The 10,393-nt window shown below is 24.8% G+C and overlaps 1 protein-coding gene across 4 annotated transcripts in view; it reads left to right on the top strand.

Annotated features, from left to right (window-relative positions):
• The first annotated feature begins 885 nt into the window (after positions 1 to 885).
• LOC107452093 (stress-activated protein kinase JNK) overlaps positions 886 to 10,393 on the top strand; it is a 98,733-nt gene continuing 89,225 nt past the window's right edge. Inside the window, exon 1 of one of the 4 annotated variants that reach the window (XM_087165560.1) lies at positions 886 to 1,132. The gene's annotated coding sequence lies outside the window, so the exon portion shown is untranslated. The remainder of the gene's footprint in view (positions 1,133 to 10,393) is intronic. The other 3 variants (XM_087165558.1, XM_087165559.1, XM_087165561.1) reach the window with 3 other exon arrangements.

Here is a 10,393-nt window from a genome sequence, read left to right as displayed (position 1 = left end):
GAAATTTAAAACAAGTAAATGCTGATAAATTATTCTTGTTGCACATGCTGAAAATATTATCCTTTTAATCTTATTTATGATAGTCATTAAAAGATTCAATGAATAGTCTAAAAGGATTGTTTTAACTCAAATGTGATTTAACGTAAGTTACGTTATAGAAAACAAATCTTATAGAATTAAAAAAAAATTAAGAATCGATAAAATTAAACTTTAAAAAATATAATGAAATAATAATAACCTAAATAAATTTAAATAAATTAAACTTAGATAAACAAACCTTATAATTTGAATATAATAATAATAGCAATATTTATTTAAAGTTAATCTTATAAACTTAATATAAACCACAATAATAGTCTTTAAAAAACACTGAATGTTTAAGAAATACTTTCCTATTTTTCAAACGACAAATTTTTTTAGAAATTTTATTTATATTTTAGCTGCTTCAATAACTCATTAATAGTTTTTCATGTAAAATATTTTGTTATCAAATGGAAAGGGTAGAAGGCAATTAAGACAAAAATGCATTATCCATTAGCTAGAAACACAACACTTGTGATAAATACTCATTGAAATTTTCTATTTTATTGGCTTACCTTATATAAATGGGGGGAAAATGTATCAAAAAGATTTACGTAATTAAAAAGATTTCTGATAATAATTTTTTTTTCAGTATGTCTTTTTTCGAGCATAGATAACATTTTTGTTTATTAAACAATTCGTGTAAAAAGAAAACAAAGAAATCAATGACATTTTGGCAAAAGAGCAAACTATTTCCATTTCCGTATGATAACGCCCTCTATTAATCTTAACTGGAACCTTATAACTCGTTACGAGAACAATAGATGTCCCTGCTGTTCCTAATCCAGAAATTGATTTAGTTTTGGGAGAAAGACAGGTGCACTGCGCGCCATCTCTGGGCTTTCCAGTCACACTATTTTCCCAGATTCCATTCCTGGACGCCAAATGGATGCATCGCGCTGGCGATCGTCTGAAGAAACGTGAAAAACCCTTCTCCAAATTTATTAGAATGCAACCCCATAACAGGTGATTTTTAAAAACACATTGGAATTTTTAATTGAACAGGTCCGTTATTCTATCGCATACGGCCGAAACCATCTATTTAGAAGAGGTAAGTTGTAGTTTTGTCAATAATATTGTTTCCCCTTTTAAGTCTATTAATATATTTTTCGATGTAATTACTCTAAAAATGCATTTCGTTAAAAAAGAAAAAAGAAGTAGGTCTTATGAATTTGTAAAAAAAAAATAGATTATATGAATTTGAAAACAAGATAGAGTATAGACAGTTAAAGCACAATTTATGTTGTAATATGAATATAACAAGCAATAAATGTTTAAAAAATTAAAACTAAAAAATGAAGTTTTTTTTAAAATAAAAGTAGTTATTATTTAATCTTACTTTAAAACTTATATTATTTGAAATAGAAATTAAGATGCGTTGCAGCCAACGCAATTTTGAAACATGAGCAGAGCGCAATTGTCTCTGCACATGCGCTATATATTCGATCATTTCATCTTTACGCTCTTCCTTTTAGAACTTCTTTTTTTGATATAAATTATTTATTTAATATTAAAGGGCTGAAAATTTTCATTTCCTTATTTATACAATGTTTGTTTAAACTTTTCTTGAAGTACATACTTCTCTTTCATTTAAAATTTGATCAAACAAATGTCTTTAAAACATATAATAATTAAATTAGCGTATTTGTATAAAAATATATATTAAGATAATTATCATTTCAAAAATTTATGTGACTTCATTTTATGAAATCTACTTATACTATTTCTCTGCTAGTTTGTTAAAAAAAAGTGCATAATTGTACGAATGAAGCTTATTTGAAAACATATCATTTCGAAATTTTTCCTTCATTATTCTAAAAATACATTAACTAAACTAGAGGGATAATTATAACACTTTAAACTTTTTTAACTTCAAAAACAGTTGACTTAATGTAGCTCATTTATTTTTAAGCTGGTTGTAATAAGATTTCGTAAGATAATATTTTATGACAACAACATATATTTTTTCGTATATTTTCTTCATTTTTAAACTCCGAAATTTATGATCAATAGGAAAAATGTTCAAATTATGTTATAATGTTGTTTTATTCTGAATAATTTGCGCAGCATGACAAGAATATTTTATTCAACATAAATAAAGAGTGTAATTAATTACTTAAAACACTTACAAAAATAATAGATAAAAAAATAACTTTAAAACACATGTAGAAATTCTTATTATTTAAAATATAAAAATTATTTTCATAATTTAAAAAGAAATATAATAATCCTAAAAAAATTAAATAAATATTGTTCTATATACAAACATTTCTCTCACTTTAGTTCAAACACCTTAATAGTATATTGTTCTTTATTTGTAAAGTTCTAATTATTTTTGCAAAATTTAAAAATTTTTAATCCTGACTTTATTGAATTACCAGTTTATGGTTTGCAAATAAACACTATCAACTATTTTTCAATAAAAAAACCCTAGTGAATAAGTAAATTTATGTAAGATTAAACAAATGAAATTAGAAAAAAATAATCTAATTCTTTATAAGCGAAACTCTACAGCTAGTAAAAATTACTATATCAGTCATTTCTGCTCAACATAAAAGAGAATAAATATACCCAGGTAAAAAATTTAAAAAAATGCTTTTTTTAAAGTAAACAAGTATAGTAGCATATTCTTCAATATGCTAAGTAATTTGTTTAATAAAATGTAGGAGAAAATATTTCATTGATTATATCTAAGTAGTTAACGAATAAGGTTTTAATTATAGTATGATAGTTGATTAATATCGAATAAAATCTTCTACGTAAACAAATATTTCCAACCAATTTCTTCAAGTTCCAACCAATTTTTTCAAACCAATTTTTTTCAAGTTTGAAAAAATTTTGATGGGCCTAGAAAAAATTCTTAAATTAAAAATTCTGTTATTGAGCGTCAAGATTGTTTCGAAATATAAGACAAAAACCTTTTAAATCGAATTTTAAGGAAAGAGTCAAGATAATTTTTTTTTCAAGTTTATTATATTTATTATTTAAATTAGACATTTTTAATACCTAAACCATTGTTTCTAAACACAAAATTAGTTAATGTGATCGAAGTAAATTTTTAGAAATCAAACCAGTTTACAAGTCAAGTCATTTTCAAGTTTAACTTGCAGGAAAAAAATTTGTAAAACTTGTGAGGTTTAGCTTTCGTTTTCCAAAAATACTATTCCATTTTTGTAAATTATGGAAAGTTGATAACTTGTAATATTAATCATCAAAACAACTTAAATTTTAAAATTTAATTTATTAAAACTATTCTTTTTAATTACGAGATATCAATCTGAAAAAATTAGGTCAAGCATTAAACTGGTTAGAGCCACTATAATTGGAGTTTGGCGGTCTGGAATTATTAATATATACAGCAATAATTAAAAGCATAAAAACTGATATGGAGAATAAATGCGTCCAAAGTAATATCAATTTTTTTTCTCCGAATAATTGAAGTAAATCGGTAGTCAAATTGAAGTGAAAGACAATTTTAGTATTTCCTTTCCTGTTTCTTTCTTGGCTTTCTTAAGATAGTGTGACTCTTTCTTCGTTTTTTTCCCTGGTTCTGCTTCCTTTCGATTTCTTCTTTAATAAAGTTATCATCTAAAATCGTAGGTTTGGTGCAATGAGCAAAACTTCCTTAACAGACATTTATAAAACCCTTAAAAACACATTAAAATAGAAAGTAAAGTGTAGCACAAAAAGTAAAAGAATGAGTGTAGCACAAAAAATAAAAGAATGAGTGTAGCACAAAAAATAAAAGAATGAGTTCAGCAAAAAAAATAAAAGAATGAGTGTAGCACAGAAAATAAAAGAATGAGCGTAGCAAAAAAATAAAAGAATGAGTGTAACACAAAAAATAAAAGAATGAGTGTAGCAAAAAAATAAAACAATGAGTGTAGCACAAAAAAATGAAAGAATGAGTGTAGCACAAAAAATTAAAGAATGAGTGTAGCACAAAAAATAAAAGAACACAAAAGCTTAAATTATCTTTATTTAACCTTTAAACTTTCTTATTTTTTGTTCTTCTCCCATACGTCTTTAATCCTTTGATTATTTTTGTTTAATTTCATAATAAATATAATTACATTTCTCACATATTTTTGATTATTAGTTAGAAGGAAATTTATATACCGTACATTTGTTTATAAATAATTCTTCAAATAAAAGGAGATATTTCAAAATTATTTTAGATGAAAATAAAAGAAAATTTTAGTTTCTTGAAGACTTGCTTACGACACTGACCATCTCCACGTTAGAGTTATAATCAAAGCAGCAACTGAGTCAAGAAAAAAAAAAGCAACAAGATTAATTGAGAAGTAGTTTCCTGGCGCCTTTGGGAATCAGGGACCTCTCTAGTAAATTAAATATACTTTTCTTCACGCAATGTAAAACTAATTTGAAGATGTATCAGTTTCATATTGTTACACTTTCAAGAGGTGAATAAAAAAATAATTTACATTGTATCTTAAAGAGTTTGATGGCTGTTAAAGAGCAGTAGCATGCGAAACTTGTTTCAACATGTTTATACAAAAAATTATAAAAACCTAAAAGTGTTTCGGTTTACAATGCTACTTAGTTAGTATTTTCTCTTACAACTGATTTTATGAAAATAAAAGCCTTATTTAATGTATTTATCTCTAGAATATTTAATATTCGACAACTAGAAAGAATAACTTGAGGGCAGTCAAATTACAAATAGTATTGTAAATACATAATTGGAGATATAATAGTAAATTATTATAAAAAAATAATAGTAAAATAATCCTATATTGGTGGCATTTAATTTTTAACTTTTTGTTACATTTTATGCATTAATTTTTAAATCATTTTACTTTTTAGATTCACATTAATAATGGTTTTTAATTCATATATTAATTATCTAATGAAAAATTTTTAACCAAAAACTGAAAATTTATTCTGAGTCGAATCGAAATTATTTGTCAATTTTAAGTATTTTTTTCAAACAATAATGAAATCACCCTAATTTATTTTTCTCTCCCCTATATCCTTTCTCATTTAAATCAAAAATAACATTAATAAAGTTAAATATATTTTTTCAGTTTTCAGAAAAATGTTTTACACATAAATTTCAGATAATTTTCCTTCCTTTTTACGTTGATGTTAATCTAAATAATTAAAGAATACTTATATTCTTTTACAAGAACCAATTTACTTTTATACTATACAAAATAAACATCTATAACAAAATAACCCTTGTTAATGTACTTGTCCAATTGTTTTCAATAATAAACAAAACTAATTATTTATTATCTTCTGTTAGTTCCTCTGAAAAATCTTTTACATTCAAACCATATTTTGTTTAAAATATAAGCACACTTTCAACTTTAAAATAAAGATTTGTTTAAAAAAGTAATAATTCCGGTATTTATGATGTAATTGTTGAAGAGTTACAAACATCAGTTTTATTTTCTTCATCTAAACAATTCGCAGTAAATTATTTGAAATTAGTAAGTTGAAAATCAAATAGAAAAGCCTTTAAATAGCAAATCTAAAAGCCATGTGCTTGAAAACAAATCTTAAAATGCCTAATTATTATCATTTTTGTCACAACAACTGTATAATTAATTTTCAGAAATTTCCATTTCAACATTTGCATAGTTATTTAAATAATACAAATTTGGTTCACTAAAATTTACACTCATTCGTATTCATTAAAAACGTCTTACAAATAGCTCTTCATAATTTTCTTCTTTGCAACAACTATCATCTACTAGAAAAACAACATTTACGTAAACTGGTACGAGCTATCATATCACAGACAGAAATCGTTTTGGAATATGAAACCTACGCCGTCGATATGGGTGCAAATATTTTTCATAACAAAGGGAAATTATTTCAGTAGCAAAGAAATTTTATTAAAATATCCGACTAATTTCGATAATTTTTTTAAAAGTATTAATATAAACTTTAGAAAAACTAGTTTCTTTGTTTTATTATGCACAAAAACTTTTAAAACTATCAAAAAAATATTATTATTATTATTATTTTAAGCGACCATTTTTAGGTGAAAATAAAGCATATTTTGCATGTATGCTTAACATTGTAAAGGAATTTTTACAGATTGAAACAAAAATCCTTTGTGGTTTTTATTTAAAAGACTATCAGCTATGCTTTGAACTATTATCTTAAATGCAAGAACAGATATCGAGTTAGGGATTATAATGTAGTTAAAAAAGCAAAACTTTAAAAATTTCCACACTTGTGTTTGAAAAAAAACATGCAGAAAAAATGAAATTCTATATTATTTTCTTGGTCTATAGTTCAAAACATGTGTTCTATAATCATAAACACTCATTAAAAATTTTAGACAATTATTTTAAAAAACAAAATGAGATATCGTGTTTAAGGTAGTGTAAAATGGGAAAAAATCTGTTTTTCGAGAAAAGCGCATTTAAAGACTTCATCATCTCAAGAATCATTCGTCTATTTATTGCTATCACCTTTCACTAAAACAGCTTTAAATTTATAAATAAGTGAAGTACAAACAAAAGTATTTTTAGAAAGCTAATAATACAGGAACTCTAAATTTATAATAAACTCAATTTCGAAACTTTTGCCCAAAATCATGCTTTTGCACTAGAACCTAAATTATAATGTATACTTTAAACCCAAAAATGTTGAAAACTTTTATCAGCTGCGTCTTTTTTATATACTTTTTAATTTGATCATGAAAAATATCTTCTACATAACTATTACTACTATCGTCGTGTTGAAAAACATTTCGTTACCATTATTGATATTTTATACTCCTGTATCAATTAATCACTGTTAATTTTAAATCAATAATTTCATCGGAAATAGTTTTTACTAACAATACATATACACGAAAAAAAACTACTGGTAAAATTAGCAAAGCAATGACATTTCGGGTAAAATAAAAATAAAAAACTATAAATTGCTAATAACGAAATAATAGTATTAAATAATGAATAATAAAAATTGCCGTTTAAACCAAGATGAACTGGATCCAAACCAATCATTTGGCAATTTTACTTTTCGTATGAAAGTTTACCGTAAATTCTGCCTTCCAAAATTAGTTCTTATCTACACACACTAAGTAAAAATGCAATACAGTAAATTCAGCCGAACAAATGGCTTTTATGCCATGGTATCATGATAAAATTACCAAATTTTACCACAATAACTACTAAAAGAAACATGATGATAAAACTATATTTTTTGTTAATTATTACTACTACTATTGCTAATTACTGTTATTAATTTTACCAAAAGACGCTACTAAAGTGCTTAGATAAAAATTACCGTGCTTTTTGGTGTTTCCATAGAGCCAAAAAAACCATAGATTTTGCCATATTTTGACAGTTTTGACCATACTTTTCTTTTCACAGTGTACCTTTAATGAACAATAATGCTAGCAAACATGCATGAATTTTCTATGTGTAATAATGAAATGAGAAATTTTTTTTTAAAGAGAAGCTTTTCGGTTTTTTTTCCTTTCCATTTACAGTTTAAAATGAAATAAGTTCTAGAGAACAGCTTTAGAAGAGAGCTTACTGCAATTTTTGCTAAAAAAGGTACATAGTAATACATACCTGTAGGTAAATGCGAATTGCAAAAGCAATGATTCAAATAAAATATCTCGTATAGAAATTGGTTTTAGTTTATTACATGTCAGATAAAATCAGACTTTTAGTTATAAAATATTAGTTACAAAGATTTAAGCTATGAAAATTTCGACTTAAGCACAGAAAGTAACGTAAAAATATTGATTTATAACAGTGGAAATATTTTGTTAATTTTTAAATGCTACTTTAATTTGAAAGAAAATAAATTTGCTATAATTAAAATTTATTTTTAAGAAAATTTACATTGTTTTGATATATTTATTTTCTTAATTCATGAATTTTCCCTAATTTTGCTAAGTTGTTTGATTCAAAAGTTGATTAAAATTTGATTCTTGTTCAAGATTAGCGTAAAAATAAAAAGCAGTATTTACGTGAACTAAAAGAGATTTTATTATTCACTCGATTAATTTATTAATCTCTTTGAAATCAAAAGGCAAAACCACATATACTATTAGTTTTAAAAAATAAGCATTTAAATACTAAACTTTAATACAAGACAATCAATTTAGTAAAATGTTATTTCATTGAAACAATAGTTCACGGAGAGAAAAACTATATGGTAATAATATTTCCAGTAAAAATAAAAAACATTATTCTGGTTAATAGTACCAAAATATAAAGTATTTAAGCCATTCGTATGGTAGCTTTTCCGTCGATATGGTGTCGATTAACTGGAAATTCATATTCACAAAGTTATAACTCTTATTACCACACATTTAGTAAAATTACAAAACTGAAAAGTAAATTTATCGGATAAAATGGTTTTTATGCCATTTTCAAAGGTATCATAAAAAAATTACAAAATGTTACCATATTTGACAAATTTTATCATATTTTATAAAGCAATATTTAATCGTTAATTTTACCAAAGTTCTCACTAAAGAGCTTCAGTTAAAACTGAAAACATTTTTTGGTGTTTCCGTAGTGCCAGAAACACGATAAATTTAACCATTTTCTAGTAATTTCTAGTTTTTACCATAATTTTGTTCTCGGTGTACTTTCTCGATAGTCAGAAAATAAGTCTCATTTATGTGATTTAAACAAATTTTTTGCCATTCGAGTGATTAAATTTTTTGTCTTTACGTCTCCACCAAGATTATTTTATTAAAATAACTAATTGCTACGTACCATGTGGACATTTTTGGCTCTTGCACTAATAATTTAAAGCTAAGTTACTTTACTAAAAGACGACTGTAAAAAGTTTGCTGTAAGATTGTTAAACCTGTGAGACGCTAAGCCATCTCAATGCCTGTTAAAATTTGCTTCCCTGTTAAAACTATCGTATGAAGGAAAAACAACATTTACGTGAACTAAAAGAAGCTATGTTAATAAATCTCTTAGCTGTCTACCTAAACAATCTAACCTGCGTTATTATTTTTCTTAAATAGGCATTTATACATTAAACAATAATTAAAGGCAAAAATTAAATAAAGTAGGAGTTTTTTAATAGACCCTAGCGTAGTCCGAAAGGAAGCGTCAGTTATTTGAACTAAAGGTATTTAATATCATTCAAATAATTAAATTGTTTCTTCAATCTAAACTAAAACTCTATGCTTTATGTTACTGGAATGTCGAAATAAAAAAAATGACTTAATTTGTTAATATCTGAGAAGCGATCTTACACGGAGACAAAAATTCTAGTAAAATTATGATAATGAAATTTTCTAGTAAAAAACAACAACATAATTCTGTTTAATAAAACCAAAATATGCGGTATTTAAACCAAAAAAATTCTAGTAAAATTATGATAATGAAATTTCCTAGTAAAAAACAACAACATAATTCTGTTTAATAAAACCAAAATATGCGGTATTTAAACCAATCATTCTACGTTAATATGATAACGATTTACCGGAAATTCTGGTTTTCAAAATTATGGTTTTTATTACTAACACATTTGGTAAAAAAAAAATCGAAAAGTAAATTTAATCGAATAAATGGTTTTATTCCATGCTCTCGGGTAACATGAAAAAATTTCCAAATTTTGACATATTTACCAAACTTTATCAAATGTTATAAAACCGTACATTATTGTTAATTTTACAAAATGCATTTTCAAAGCACTTCTGTAAAAACTACCGAGGTTTTTGGTGTTCAGTAAATTTTACTATATCATGGTCGTTTTTACCATATATTTTTCTCAGTGTAATGCCTGTTGAAATTTGCTTCTCTGTCAGATAGGTTAAAAAAAAATTATAAAAAAAAATTTGAAAAAAAAAAAAACATTGGCGAAAACTGAAGGATATTACAAAACACATTCCATTCTCATTTTTAAGCTAATATTAAAAGCTTTAATAACTTTTCTACTAATAGACAACGTAAAAAAAGTATTGTTTCGTAAAAATTAACATTAAAAAAAGGGAACTGAAGTACAAAGATGTGTAATCTGTCTTAAATTGCTAAAACTTGCAATAATATTTCTCAAAATTTGCATTTTATTTATTAATGTAGTCTGACAGAAGATTGGAATTAAGTGAACTAAATATATTTTTATCACTCAGTTGTTCAACTTTTAATAGTTTAAAAATCAAATCAAGGATTTCGGTTCAAATATAGTTAAAGGAGTAAAATTTCTAAATTTAAATAATTCAGACAGTAAAACTAGAAAAGTTGTTAAGATCTGTAGACCAACTTTTTTTAAAAATTCATTAGTACTTCGTGAAATTTCTTTCCCTTTTTCAAATGTCCTAAGAAAACAAAATAGCATTTACATAATT

The sequence above is a fragment of the Parasteatoda tepidariorum genome, chromosome 6, assembly GCF_982258835.1.
Source record: "Parasteatoda tepidariorum strain Cologne lab strain chromosome 6, Ptep-v5.0, whole genome shotgun sequence".
Classification (NCBI taxonomy): Eukaryota; Metazoa; Arthropoda; class Arachnida; order Araneae; family Theridiidae; genus Parasteatoda; species Parasteatoda tepidariorum.
Note: the sequence above shows the minus strand (reverse complement) of the source record. Positions and strands in the feature narration are given on the sequence as shown.